Source organism: Bidens hawaiensis, unplaced genomic scaffold, assembly GCF_021521415.1.
Source record: "Bidens hawaiensis isolate Kalapana, Puna unplaced genomic scaffold, B.hawaiensis_p1.1 tig00001511_1, whole genome shotgun sequence".
Lineage (NCBI taxonomy): Eukaryota > Viridiplantae > Streptophyta > Magnoliopsida > Asterales > Asteraceae > Bidens > Bidens hawaiensis.
In genome coordinates this window covers 445,326-461,546 of record NW_027491085.1, presented here as the reverse complement: position 1 = coordinate 461,546, position 16,221 = coordinate 445,326, and the positions used below count along the sequence as shown (strand labels likewise).

Below are 16,221 nucleotides of genomic sequence, written 5' to 3'. Positions count from 1 at the left end.
AATGAGTAATTTTATTTTCCACACATAATATTTTATCTATGTATATGCAAAGACATAAGTTGTAATTTGTTATGATTGGTTTGATCTATATTTGTTGGGGAAAAGCTAAATTCTACTGCATCTGTTGTATTGGAGCACTGCCTCATCTAAGTATTGCTTTTGATTAATTCAACTATGGCTTATGCAACTAAGATGACCATCTCTAACCATCTTGATTTTTTTTTTCACATCGTATGTTTCATAGTTCACGAGTCATTGGCCAAAATGAGAATTTCATAGTTCACTGGTCAATAGAAGTCATTATGTTTGATTGAACAAGTTATGTATTTATAAAGTCAAGTATGTGTTATAATGAATTGGTAAATTGTCATTAGGTTTATTTTAGACAAATGAAATGTCACTCAAAGTACAAATATAACTTTTTTTTATCTTACGCTATTATTGTATATTTGAGTAGGAACATACACAAGTATGTTAAATATTATTATTATTATCAACCTTTATAATCAATGAGAAACCAAAGTCTATTATTTATCAGATAATATTTTAAATAAAAGAAAAACGAGAACTGAGCTATTAGAAGTGACACAATTGAAATAACGTGTGAAGAAGTCAAAAAGTGATAGCTTTGTTTTTAAGAACCCTAAACAATATATGAATTTTAGCATTTTGATTTTTCAACCCGTGTAGCACACGGGTTTTTAAACTAGTATTAAATATACAATAAAAACTAATCAAACATATTCAAACGATCTTAATATAAACTAATATAAACGAGAGTTACATATTTTAAATATTAATTTTGAATGAACTCTTCGGAGGAAACCTTAATGGTTATGTTCTCTAATATGCTCCCGCAAGATGGATGATTGTGAGAGGAGACCAATCTTGCAAAGAAGTTTTTGGTAGTGTGGTGTGTGTAGGTTTTGGAAGGAAACCAATTAATAGTTATTGGTTTGGTTTGGTGGAGTTGAAATGGAAAATAGGAGGATGATTGAGGTGTAGAAAGCATTTTTGTTGTCATTAGAAAGAGGATAGCAGTTTATTAACTCGTTGAAGAGTGGGTAGCCTGAAAAGGGACTGTGGAAATAGTGGGTCGCCGAAATAGTACGCCGGCCATAACTATTTTAGAAGTGCAGGGGAACAGTGGGTCGCCGGAACAGTGCGTTGGTTGAAAGTATTTTAGAGGTGGTACATTGGGTCGACGGAACAGTGCGTCGCTGGTATTTTAGTGTTCGAGGGGAATAGTGGGTCAACAGAACAGTGCATCGCCGGAAAATATTTTAATGGTGGGGTGGGGTGGGGGTGGGGGTGGGGGGTTGTTTATCACCCTTAGTTTTTGGGTTTAGAACTTATGAATTTAACAGTGCATATATTTATGGGTAAATATAGCCCTATGTATTTGGTAATATTTTTAGTCACAAAAGTGATAATATATGATTTTTGAAAGCTCAAATCAAACTAGGTAAAGATAAATTAGGGAGGAATTTGGAGCATGGTGTGGAATGCGACGATCACGATTCCCAATCCCAAACACAAAAATCAACGTCCTAATGGTTTGAATCAAACTGAATACACGTCGTTTTGAATATTACTTTTGTACCATATACCATACGAGTGCAATACTATTCTGACTATTTATTAATTTATTTTTTGATATCGTTACCGAAACGAAAGTAATCGACACCTATCCATGGCAACGTGTTTTAAAAATCATATATGTTGTTACAACTTACAAATATGTCCATATGATGATAATAAACGACTGTTGGAGTCCTCCTAACCAACCCCACAAAATGGATAAATAATAAATTCTTAAGAGCATTCTTAACCCGTTTCCTAAAATATTGTAAGAGATTTTGTAAATTATATGGTATGGTTATGAGTGATTGTGAGTAGAGTAGAGAGAAAATGTTATATGTGAAAGTTAAATTTGAGAATTTACTGTACATACCATATAATTTTTTAATATATTTTGAAAGTAGGTGTGAGTAGATTAGAGAGAACATATAATGATAAATGTATAAAATGTATTATTTAATTAAACATGTAATGAAAAATATAGTGATTTTTAATGTAATTATATGATATATATCAATATACGGTAAGGAATGGGCTGAGAATGCTCTAAGAAAGAAAGACCTATTTCACACTTACCATTGAAAATATGGATCACACTAAGACTATGTCTGACGCAGGGGTTATAAAATAAGAGATTTTTGACAGGTGGTCAAGAGGGTGGTATGTAGCCCAGACTCTCCACCGTAAGGCCCCGTTACCGGTGCCTCACTTTAACGTTGGATTTACTAATAAACACAGTTCATAATATCATAGTTAATAAAAACTTTCGCGGAATATTAAAACATTCAAACCATCATATTACAAAACCATCATTTCTTGTCTTAACGGGCATTCAAATTATTTAAATATAAAACATTGTCTTTAAAATAACATAATATTTCTTGAGATGCCAGCTTCTTCAAGTTCATGCCATGTGCTTCCTCTTATGCAAGCTGCCTCAATCTACTCACCTGCGTGCATACTAAAAGTCAGCTACACTAAGTGAGTTCTAGTTAATCATACAACATACAATCTGTTCTCATACTTGCACACGTGCCCGAAGGGGTGTACATTAATCATACTTACTCTTCATATATAACTATCCATCCTAATTAAAGAGCCTTCCGTCCTATAACCTCACAGATATTATAAGGGTCTGGTCCCTAACATCACAGATATTATAAAGGGTCTGGTCCCCAACATCACAGATATTATTAGGGTCTGGTCCCTACCGTCACAGATATTATTAGGGTCTGGTCCCTACCATTACAGATATTATTAGGGTCTGGTTCCTACCATCACAGATATTATTAGGGTCTGGTCCCTTAGTGTTTTAGTTTATGAAAGTTCCTTAGTGTTTTTTTTTGTTTTTTTTTTAAATTTTTGGCTTAAAATATTCAACCATTGCTATGACATAAACCACATTTTAAAAAAATGAAAGAAAAATAATTGTTTAAACGGGTTAACCCGTTTAGCAGCCTTATACATTAAGGCCACCCAAAGGGTAAAAACGTAATTTTTGGACTGTAGTTTTAAACTTCTTTTTTCAAACTCTTTTCATTCAAAGATCTAGATTTTATTGTAATTATATTGTTTTTTTAATCATATTTTCAGAGTAAAGTGCTTCACGTATATGTCCATAAAAGAAATCAAGATTGATGGTGTGGTTTTGGAACAAAAAAGGGCCAAGATCACTCAGCCCGACGAGCATCGTAGCATAAAGAAAGAAGTGGAAGATCCGAAACCATTTAGTGAAATAGAGGAAGTTGAAGAGACGGGGAGATCACATGAAGATAACGGCGGCGGCGGCGGCGGTGGCGGTGGCGACGACGACGTATGGAAGGTAAAAATGAAATATATGTAACACCTGAAGTGGATCAAACTTTGGGAAATTGGATTGAGTCCTCAATCGTTATCTGTCTCGTGATTCATCAACAATGTGTTTACTGATCTTGAAGACAATAAATTAATCAACATTTAGCAAACATGTTTTTAGCGAGGAACTGACAAGAATCAAGAAACAGTCTTTCAAGTCATAGCTCCAGGTATAAATACCAGATTTCCAAAAATTTAAACTTCTATTTTTTTTTTCATTTTGGATTTGAACTTCTTATGTGTGTTGTTTTTTAGGCACATAGTTCATAAAGTGGTTGTAGCATAAAACAATGATAGTACTGGGGAGCTGATCAGGAACAGAGATGAAAGTAGTTTGAGCAAGAAAAGACCAAGAACCAAGATTTTGTTGTCTGTGCTTTACTTCTGGACAGTTAAACTCATGAACGATTGTTGTTTTTAGCATTATATACACCCGTGTTATTTATACGGTTTGTTTTGGGATTTTGGTCTTTGATATGTTTTTTTAAATAGAAATGTGGTAGGATAGGATAAATTACTGATTTTAGAGGATGTTCTTATATGCTAATAATTTGGGAACGCGATGTTAGGGCTTTTGTTAAATTGAAAGGGGCAATGTATGATGTAAAGTTTGTAAATGATAAAAACTTTTTTGAATATATATTGTTCTGTTTTAATCTTTATATGAAGTAATACAACTCTATTTGTTATTCCCGTGAATCCGTACCTCTTTAAAGGTATTAGAACGTAACGAATATGTCGCATTTATTACCAATAATGTAGTTATCACATTACTGTGATGGTATTCACATCCACCGGACGGGTAAACTACTAGTTAGCTATGGGTATACATTTGGATCTAGACATTTCAAAAAAAATATTCTTCATGAACTCAAACAACATACAATGGCATCTCACAGTAACGAGCCTTAACTAAAACTAAACAAGGAATCTAGCATACAGTCGTCTGAAATCTGACGTCGGGAAGTCGATTACTGGTGAGGTGCGTCTGAGTCATAGGTGGATAACCACCGTCTAGTCGTCCACCACCACACCGTTCGCTTACAGCCGGCGAGATGCGTCTGATAGCGGCGAGAGGAAGCGGCAAGATGCGTTTCATGCTAGCGGCGGCATATGTGAACTCAATTGAAGTATACAGATGGATGGATTTAGGGTTTAGAATACTATATCTGTTTAAATATAAAAAAATAATTAAAATTAACAAATTAAAATTTCGGATATCGGATATCAGAATATTTTCAAAATCACTATCCGAGTCCGAAAATTCGGATGCGGATTTTCGGATACAGATTCGGATTCGGATATTTTTGAACACCCCTAACTAATGGTACGGATTGTCGCTGCTAAGGTATGTCGCCACTGATTCCTAGCCAATAGTGGTCGGTTATCGCCGCTACTGACATCGCCGCTAAAGATTGTCGTCGCTACTACCCTATGTCACTGCTATTAAGTCGCCGGAATCCGGTTTACAGGAGGCATTGAACTCCGACGGACTTTTAGCGACGACTTTAAAGCAATTTTTTTAAATGAATAAATTTTTGGCATTACCAGATTTCACATCTTAAACATACGAGCAGATTTTTTTTCCAAATACATACCTAAAACCATTGGATATAAATAAATATTATAAGTACATAAATGTCAACTAGTTCCAATGTTTTGTTCATGTTATACATAAAATTAACAACTAAAACATCAAACTAACTGGTCCATTGTTACGTTTTAATTACAAGTGAAACAATAAACAAATCAAAGATTCAATACACGATTGAACAATATTTGCTCAAACACACGAGCATTTTCTTATTATTTGAAAACAAGAAAATAGATATTTATCTAGTAAGACTTTGAAACTTACACCAATCCTTATCATTATCCTATTTAAATAAAGAAACTTATCTACTAGGAAGACTTATTAATACTAAAAAGTCTTATCAGTTATGGATACTAAAAAGACTTATCCATTAATAAAACTTAGCCACTAAATATGAATTAGTTTTCTTTAAAGTCCCATTAGTTATGATCTCCTCCAAACCACCACTTTGAGATTAAACCGAATCACCCTTTAACCCAAGAGTGTTGCTCATTTAACATCCATTTCATCCTTCATCCATATGCCTTCATTGCCTTTATTTGATGCATTTTTCAAATCCATTAATTCTGTCAATTTGATCCTGCGAAATCTATAATATATACAAAAGAACACCCAAAAATCCTAGGTGTCGTGATGTAGTTATTCCCCCTTTTTTGGAGTCACCAAATTTGCTTGATTTTTAAATGATAGCATCTTACTGATTTAACCCGTTTTAGCTCCATATTATTTTTCGCGGGTAAAGAAATACTTGCTCCGGGTTATAACACAATAATATGAGTTAACCCATTATTTGTGAAACCCTAACCAATCTAACTCTCCAAAATCGGTTGCTCATCACCTAAGTAATATCAAGAAATTTGTAATAAACTCCTTCTGTCATTGAAGCCGCTTCTTCTTCTCATTCCGGAACCCTATCATCCGATTAGCATGCACGGCCTTAGTTTAGTTTTCTTTGCCACTTAGAGTTTTCAGTTTCGTCTTTTGGAATTCACTCATTTGAAAGGTAAGCCCTAACTTTTTTGGGGTAATCTGATGCGGCTGTTCAATCGGATGATGCGCCTCTGCCCTGTTGATACGGGTTCACATTTGATTTGGATTGTTTCTCTGATTTGCATTTAATTAGGGTTCGATTTGTGTTATTCATAATGAGGGTTTCATCTTATTCTTTGTTGTTCATCTGGTTGACATTTGAATTGATTAAAGTCCGATTTGTGTTTCGCTTGCTACCTCTGTTATTTTTTGTTTATTATCATTTTTTTTGCGTAATTCATTAGTGTTTCAGTTTATTATATGTATTAGCTTAGGGCTTTTGTTTACCGTATGCATCATGTTTGCCTTCTATTCAGTTTGTGTGTTTGTTTGTTGTGTCATTCTCTGATTAGGGATTTTGCTTAGTTCGCATGATTTTTTTGGTCTCTAACCCAATACGAACAATTTCTATGAATTAAATAAAAAATCGATCTTCAAGTTTTCTTGCTGGTGATAGTAGTTTTTATTTTATTTGGTTGTAAGTGTGACAATCGTCAATTTCAGGTTAACTCCGTTAACTCAACTCCGTCAATTCAAACTTAAAGATTACTGAATCTATAACGCACACCTCATTATATTTAAACTAGGGTTTAAATGATGCTTGACACTTACTACATGTGCAGTCTTTCGGGAATTGCACCGAAACGCAAACGAGTTGACGCAAACAATTGGTGAATAAACGAAAAACGTCAAAACAATAATTATGTGATAATTATGTGTTAGACTTATGTGTTATGTGATAACATGTTATATAACGTTAACTCAATGTGCAAACTAAGTTAATTAAGCTAGAAAAGTAGCATTTGAAAGTTGAGGGACTTAAGTGTAATATATTATTATTATTAATATTAACCTAAACCCTAACCTCCTTCTCTCCCTCCCCAAACCCGACGGCAGCTACCCCCCCCCCTCTCCTTGCGATCGGCCTTCACACACACACATAATACTTGATTTTGATCTTGTCTTTCACAATTGAAGCATCCTACATCCGTTTCTAGCCATCTTCTACCTTCCTATTGCTTGTGTTGGTGTTTTTGAAGGTATAATTGTGAACCCTAGGTTCCGAAAATCTTCATATAATGTGCTCATATGATTCGTTTGATTTGATGATGTATTGATGATGATTTGATAACTAGAATTGATATTATTACATGTTAATTGTTGTGTCTTTGATTTTGAGATCAAATAAAACCCTAACCATGTATGTATGGTGTAATTGATATGCATGGATAGTGGTTATGGTGTCTAGAATGTTATATGAATGAATTGTGGTCTATAGATGGTTAATATGTTGAGTTTTGTTGCAAACAGTTTCTGGACAGATTGTGTTGTTGATGTTCAATTGACTGTAACGGGGTGTAAATGTGAAAATTGGTCGAGATAATTGATACTACCGTAAACTAGGTTGAGTCTAGTTTCTAAAGAATGTAAATTTGCAATTTTTGGACGTGTAAAAGTTAACTTTTATGATTTTACAAAATCGTTGTGCAAATCTGAATTGTGAGACCTGCTGTTAGGTTATCTTGTAAACATTATATCTCATGAACTACGAAACCAATTGGGTTGGTTCCACTTCTGGAAGTTGACTTGTTGAGTTAGGAACCTAACCCAAGTGGTCTTGCATTTGTTGGATTTTTCGTTTAACGGGAATTTCAAATAACATTCTGTTGCGCATAAATTTGACTGTTATGAGTTTGCTGTGGTAAATTGATCATTGTAAAAAATATATATGGAATAAAAATACAACAAAATATTTTCTGGAAACCTAAAACATACATCCTTTTGTTATGATTTTTGGTAAATTAATTGAGATGCTATGATCGGTGGAATAGACTAGTTTTTCAAGTAGAATTCTGTCGATAAGAAAACTAGTTGCTGAATCTTGTAAAAGTTGCATGAAACATGGTAATTGCTAATTGATTGTCGTGTTTTGACCAAATTGCCCTTGCGGGGAATAATTGCTAGTTAATTGTTATAATTTGACCAAATTGCCCCTGCGGGGAATAGTTGCTAGTAATGTACATTATTAATACATGACACGTAAATAATTGTTCACACATGTATCGTATCACAAATGTACTTGTTAAGTCACACACGATTCACAAACAAACACGAAACGTATCTTGTGCTTAGGAATTATGTGCCGGGTCTAGAGACTCGATATTAGTTCCGATACTTAGAAAATCTCCTTGTTGTTTTAGAACGCTAGAGAGAGTTTTCTGTGACGCGCATCACTTGGTGATTTATTTTGGGAATTCTTCGCAAACAGTGAGTTTCACTTACCCCTTTAAACTGTTTTAAACGCTTTTCACTTGGGGGAGATAACATACTCCGAAAACGCTTTTAAGATTTTGTTAGTAAATTATATATCACTTGTAAAGGCTAAGTGGCAAACGAAACAATTGAAGTCCTACACATCGAACCGGTTAATATTTGGATAATAGCGAGTCACTGTTGAGTAGTACTACTGGGTTTGACAAACCCCACCCAACGCTAAACTCGACTGGAGGTCGAGTGGGTGTAATTTTGGCTAACACATTACCATGGTCTGGATGACCTGGTGGCAAGGCACTTGATAAATAGTCAGCTTCGGTGTCGAACACTTAGTAATACTTGTTGTATAGGCTAGCTACCTATCGATATATAATTGATTTAACACTATCTGGTAACGCAAAACGCTAAACGCAAAACGCTGAACGCAAAACGCTAAACGCTTTATTTTATATAAACTTGTGAACTCACCAACCTCGTGTTGACACTTTTAGTATGTTATTCTCAGGTAGCCGAGACGGGCGCGCGGTATAGGATCATGCATGGTTTTTGAACATTCTGATATGCAAACATGTTTTTAACTATTATTACTTGGGTTTTTAAGTCGTCCTGCGTGACGCAACTTTTGTCTTTTGGTTTTTACGCTTCCGCACCTAATTTCATTTAAACGTTTTTATGGTTTAATTATAACTAATGATTCCGATCCTGTTAGTTCACACCCTCTGACGGTAAAACTCCGTTAGTGGATTTTGAGGGTGTGACAGATTGGTATCAGAGCCATTGGTTATTGCGAACTAGAAATTGCATGCATACTAGACTATAACCGCGACGACCCATTAGTTATAATGATACGCACTGCATATGTTTGTGTAGTCTTTGTTATCTTATCTCTTTACCTCTTTCCCTCATACGCGCGCATACACGGCTTACCTGTAGGGATGTCGACGCCACCATCATCATCATCCGATCCGATGACTCATGCTCATGGGAAGGAACCGCAGTTACCCACCTCATTGCCACCTCGTGTAGTCCCGGAACTCGAAGCTCCTGCACCGAAGAGGTATCGCTTATCCGGAGGCAGGTACGAAAACGAAGTTAGCTGGGATTGGTACCCTAATATGATTAGGCGTATGGTTTATCGCGAACAAGTTCCCCCGCTACCTCACCCGAGCCATCCTGCTTACCCCAACACCCTACCACCTATAACCGAACCTGTAGAGCGTGTGCTCGCAGCTGTTGTTTCTTGTTTGGAGCGTATGTTGGTTACATGCGCTATACAAGAGCGAACGTATCCAGACTGTTAAAAGATGGAACCAAAACTAAAGAGGAAATTTCCCTGCATGACAGCGGCAATGAAGGAAATGCAAGAGGCTAGTGATCAACAGATGAAGATTATGAGAAAGATGCAAGCCGAAATGATAGACTTGCAAGAGCAACTCCAAGTAGCAAGGACTCGAACCGAGATAGCTTTAGAGCGTTGCGATGTCTTACAAATGCAAATTGCTCAAAACGCAGCCGAACCTGATGCAGAGCCTGAAGAGGGACCCGAAGAAGATCCCGATGAGGAGCCTGAGGAGGATCCCGAGGAGGAACCCGAAGAGGAACCGGAGGAAGAACCGGCTGAGGAGGAGGCGCACTCAGAGGTGTCCTCAGACGATGACATCTAAGGATGATAACACTTAGATGGAGGGGTTGTCTCCATCCAAACTATTATTTTCTATGATTTTAAGGATTGATTTTAAATACTTTGTAGTGAATACAATGGTTTTAATCATGAATTATTATTTGGATTAATATATGGTTGTGATGTGATGTTGTTTCTTATTTCTTTCTTACCTTTCTTTTTATTACATGTATGGCGTGTTGCATATGAAAGAAAAATTCATGTTTAACATTTATGCTGTAATTCTAGGAAATGGTAGGAAGAAACGCTGGACACGGACGTGGTAACATCAACTTGACTGCAGCAGAACTCCAAACTCTGCTGAACGACCACGCGGCGGCCGCTCTAGCCGCACATGTTCAGAACCAAGCTGGAGGTCCAATTGGAACGTGTACCTTCAAGAATTACCTTGACTGCAAGCCCAGTACGTTTAAGGGCACTGAGGGAGCTATAGGCTTCCTGCGTTGGGCTGAGAAGGCCGAATCGGCGTTTGAAATGTGTAATTGCCCCCCTGCCAGTAGGGTCAAATTTGCTGCTGGAACACTTGAAGATTCTGCCTTCACTTGGTGGAATTCAAACGTGCAGATCCTTGGATTGGAACTGGCTAACGCTATGAACTGGGAGGAGTTCAAGAACATGATGCGAGAAGAGTACTGTCCTAGGGAGGAGATTGCAAAGTTGGAATCCGAGTTTTGGTCATTGAAGATGGTGGGTTCAGAAATCGAAGCCTACACCACCCGTTCTCACGAGTTAGCTGTGATGTGTCCACGGATGGTAGACCCACCGAGTAAGAGGATTGAAATGTATATTGATGGGTTAGCACCGCAAATTCAGGGCATGGTGACGTCTTCCAGACCAGCCACGATTCAACAAGCGATCCGGTTAGCTCACAAACTGATGGATCAAGCAGTGACCGAAGGTGCGCTACCACCTAGGGGTTCAACCACTAAAGCCCGTGACAACCCGAGCATTGACAACATCAACAATAACCCGAGCAATGGAAAGAGAAAGTTTGACAACACCAGATCCTCATCCTCGAACCCTCCACAGCAACAACACTACCGAAAGCCCGAACTCACTCGGGGCTTCAACAATCAGGGTCACAACAACAATAACAACGGTGGCGGGCAGGGTTCGAGCGGATATGCTGGGAAGTATCCGAAGGGCAACAGGTGCAACTATCATCATACTGGCCCGTGTGACCGTGTCAAGTGTCTGAGATGCTGAAAGATGGGTCGCCAGGCAAAGGAATGTAGAGGAGACCTTGCGGCAAAAGGGTGCTCCTAAACCACCTATGACGACGAAGGGATGTTTCGAATGTGGGCAGGAAGGTCATTTCAGGAAAGATTGTCCCAAGCTGAAACAGAACGACAACAATGGAGGTAATGGAAGTGGCAGTGGTGGTGGAAACAATGGTAAAGGAAGAGCTTTTGTTATTGGGTCGGGTCAAGCCAGCAATGATCCGTACGTGGTGACTGGTAAGTTCCCTGTGAATGATTGTTTTGCTTCTGTATTGTTTGACACTGGAGCTGATAGGAGTTTTGTGTCGAAAGCCTTTAGTCAACTCTTAGACTTAACTCCAACCCCGTTAGATGCTAAGTTTCCAGTAGAATTAGCCGACGGAAAGTCTGTAGAAACGACTCATGTACTTGCGGGATGTAAGTTAAAACTGTCAGGTCATATTTTTGATATCGACCTCATACCTTTTATGCTTGGTAGTTTCGACGTCGTTGTCGGCATGGACTGGTTATCCGAGAACCGAGCGGAGATTATATGTCACGACAAGATAGTCCACATTACTATCCCTTCCGGCGAGATCATTTCGATCCGGGGCGAGAGAAGCGGCATGACCACCAGCGTTATCACCCTCATGAAGGCGCAGAAGTATCTACGAAAGGGTCATCCGGCAATTTTGGCGCATATTGTTGAGAAACCCGCGGAGGAGAAGCGAATCGAAGATATACCGATTGTGCGAGATTTTCCGGAAGTTTTCCCGGAGGATTTGCCTGGACTCCTTCCTATTCGACAAGTCGAGTTTCAAATCGAATTGACCCCCGGTGCAGCACCCATAGCACGAGCCCCGTATCGGCTCGCACCGGCGGAGCTTCAGGAACTGTCCACTCAGTTGCAAGATTTATTGGATAAAGGTTTTATCCGACCTAGCTCATCGCCATGGGGAGCCCCCGTCTTATTTGTCCGAAAGAAGGACGGGACTTTCCGCATGTGTATCGACTACCGGGAGTTGAACAAGGTGACGATTAAGAACCGTTATCCTTTACCCCGAATTGATGATCTGTTTGACCAGCTCCAAGGATCGAGTTACTACTCGAAGATCGATATACGGTCTGGTTACCATCAACTAAGAGTACGCGAAGAAGATATTTCAAAGACGGCTTTTAGAACACGGTATGGACACTTCGAGTTTTCGGTTATGCCTTTTGGCTTAACCAACGCACCGGCCGTATTTATGGATCTCATGAATCGAGTATGCAAGGCGTACCTCGACAAGTTTGTGATTGTGTTTATTGATGATATTCTCGTCTACTCCAAGGACAAGGCTGACCACGAGGAACACTTAAGGGTAATTCTGGAATTACTAAAGAAGGAACAACTGTACGCTAAACTCTCGAAATGCGAATTTTAGCTTCGCGAGGTTCACTTTTTAGGACATGTGATCAACGAGAACGGTATCCATGTCGATCCCGGTAAGGTAGAGGCCATCAAAAACTGGGAAGCACATAAGACTCCGACTGAGGTGCGGCAATTCCTAGGACTGGCCGGCTACTACCGGCGTTTCATCGAGGGATTTTCAAAGATTGCTCAACCCCTCACCGCTCTGACTCACAAGGGTACTAAGTACAATTGGGGTGACGCGCAAGAATCCGCTTTCCAACTGTTGAAAACCAAACTCTGTAGCGCCCCTATTCTAGCCCTCCCCGAGGGAACAGAGAATTTTGAGGTACATTGTGACGCATCGATACAAGGTCTCGGTTGTGTGCTGATGCAACTCGAGAAGGTTATAGTCTACTTTTCAAAAGAGAGGGAATATTAATATTGGTACTTTTATCAATATATTATATCTTATATATTCCTCTTTTTTTATTCTGATTCGATTTCACATGTCACGTGTTTTTTAAATATATATATTGTAATGGTAGCGATGTCTCTTTTAAAACCATGTGTTTCATAATATCATAAAAAACACAACACCTACCTGAGGTCTGTGCATTAATCCAACATCATAAACTTGACTTAAATCGGGTCGAAACAATCCAAAATTCTTCTCATCCAACGACGGCCCTTTAAGATTCTCATTAGACAATGAAAATATATAAGTTTCAAACTTTCGACCGGGCATTAATGGTGTTCCGACACCGGATGTCACTTTTTTTATTAGCCCACCGTTATAAGCTGTTGCATTGGCAACATTGGCATGTGTGTTTTGTGGGTCGCCGCCCGACGGCCACCCTGTCTCCGCTACAATTATTTCAACGTCTGGGTAACCTAATTTCTTCATGGATACGTATACGGCGTCCATCAGTTGATCGAACTGGTTGGTGTACCTTTGAATTGATAACCAAAATATTGATTACAAAAGTTATATACGGAGTATTAAATAACAAATTTTATATTTCCAATTTTACATAATATACAAGTGTTTGCAAAGGTTTTTGAATTTATTTTGGTTTGTTGGTCCCTTTACTTAGAGCATTCCAAACTTATTCTTCAAATTACGTGAGAGGGTTCTTTATTTTTTAGAGATAGTTAAAAATGGTTGTGAGAAAATAAAATGTTACTGTTCATGATTAAATTTGATAAACACATTGTTCACCTCTATAATTTTTTAATATTTTTGAAAGTAGCTATAAGTGAAAGATAAAGAAAATGTAATGATAAAAGTATAAAAAAATATTATTTAATTGAAAATGAGAGAGAAAAGATGATATTTTTAATGTAATTATAAAGATGAAGAATGAAGAATGAATCGAGAATGCTTTTAGTTGGCATTCGGCGATGGGTTTTACCCGAAACAAGAGATGGTGAGTATGGCTACTCATCATTACATGCGATTGTGAGAGTATGTGATCACCATTTTGGATTATCCCAAGTATCTGTACTTTATTCATTGGTCATTAAAAATTGAAAAGAAAAATTGAAAGTTTTTAAGATACTTTTATTTATTCACAATATTTTTATTTCTCATTGAAAATTCTAAAAGGTCAAAAGGAAAAAATTAAATCAAAATGTGTATATCTTTTTTTTGGAAGGTCAAATATTATTATTCTTTTAACGGCAAATTTCATAAAAAGGACTATCAGAAAACTAGCAAAAACCCCAAGACCAACAACCAACGAAGCCAAAAGGCGGAAAGAGAAATACCAAGGAAAGAGAATAGGAAAAAATTAGTTAAGATTTCACAACTAAATTCTGTTTACTCTAAAAGCCGTTTTATATGGTAAAGCATCGGTTTATTACCGAAAAATACCAGAGGAAAAACGAGTGAAAATATAAACCCAATACCGTATCAACCTTGTCAGTTCGATATCAATATTATCAAAAATACCAAAACCGAAAAACGAAACCGGTCAAATAGTCAAATATCGATACCGGTACTTGAAAAAAAAACTCATCCCTCGTTTTATGGAAAAGTTTAGAAAAGATAAATACAAAATAAACCAATTAAACTTTAAATAAATAAATTTATTAAAAGAACAAATTAAAGCATACCTTTTGCCCGTGGCTTTATCAAACAACCCCGCATTAGGCTTGAACAAACAATAGCTCTCATTTCCTGGCGTGTACGCATAATACGTGTACGGGTTAACCATAAACGCCGATTTCGTCTCTCGATGAAACCGAAGAATCGGTGCAAGGTTCCCGACATCCCACCCGGGTCAAAACGACGCCTTGCTAGGCGGATTAGACCTCAAAAGAATACTCAACGAATGCGGGGTAGAAACCTTAACATCTTTAATCCCACTTTTAATTAACGTAGCATGTAGTACTCTCATAGCAGGTACAAGGTGGTCCACAATATTCTGTGGACCCCAGTGTAGTACTTCCGTACCAACATAATTATAATGTATCTTGGTGATTGGATGGAATGGTTTAATGTTGGTGTGGACCCACCTGCGGGCGGTCCACGGGTCCGTTAGTGATGGGATGTCTCCGTTGGGGACGGTAACAGAGACGAGGATGCCAGTGTTAGCAAAGGCTTTTAGTATTTCAGGGTTGGCGTCGAATATTCGTACGCGGTCGATCGTGGTGTTGGATTTGAGGAATTGTGCGACGACGGATGGGGGTGGGAGGTTGTCGCCGACGGTGCCATAGTTGACGCCGATGGCGGTGGCCGCAGGGACGAGGAGGAGGAGGAAGAGGAGGTGGTGAAGGTTTGGAATTGGCATTGTTGTTTTAGGTGGAATTTAGGGGTTTTGGAGTGATTTATTGGGTAGGAAATATACTTTGTGACTATAGGGAGAAAGGTTTAATAAAAAGGGAGGAATGTGTGACAAGAGTATGGGTTTTGTGAAAGTAAAGAATCTATTTAATTTGAAACTACAAAATACTGTTTTGAAATAAAGATTAAAAAAACATAATTTCTAACATGTGATGTGAAAGATAAAAAAAACAAAAATTGTACATGTGATGTCAGTTACTAATTTATTTGTATGTTGTAACGGTCGAATCTACATCCTTTCTCTATCACAAACAAAGGGTTCAAAGGACCATTCCACTTTGATTGTGTTTAGATTAAATTTATCTTCACAAAACATATATTGTAAGAAAACATCTTTTAGTAGTTGTTACAACGTCTTACAATGAGAAAAAATTAATGTTAACACATTATCATTGTAGATATCAGGTTGATGCTTATGAATATTCTTTTCCACATTATCCAAATCAAGGGATAGAACTCACATAATCTCGATGACTTAACCAATGTTAGAAAATGAACAATACAGGTTAAAGTCGTCGTATTCCAAAATTATTTTAGTGCTAATCTCCTAGAAGTGATCAACAAATTCTGTAATCTGCATATCTGTAAAAATAGTAAAACTCATTATTTTTTTATATTGTTGCAACCCGAACATGATGCATTTAACTTTTAAGGATTCTGGAACATGACGTGTTGAAAAACAGTGAGGATAGAGCAAATTAGCATAGAGGAGCAAAAAGACGCCATATTAACTAAAGCGCTTTCGAGGGTAAAGTTTATGGAGATAAGGGA

The 16,221-nt window shown here is 37.7% G+C and overlaps 1 pseudogene across 1 annotated transcript; it reads right to left on the bottom strand.

Moving 5' to 3' along the window:
* Positions 1 to 4,366: 4,366 nt before the first annotated feature.
* On the bottom strand, positions 4,367 to 15,633 carry LOC143581454 (glucan endo-1,3-beta-glucosidase pseudogene; annotated as a pseudogene). Its single transcript, XR_013143824.1, has 3 exons — positions 14,721 to 15,633; positions 13,196 to 13,555; positions 4,367 to 4,604 (listed from the first exon to the last, which is right to left on the bottom strand). The product of XR_013143824.1 is annotated as a glucan endo-1,3-beta-glucosidase pseudogene (transcript).
* Positions 15,634 to 16,221: the final 588 nt, after the last annotated feature.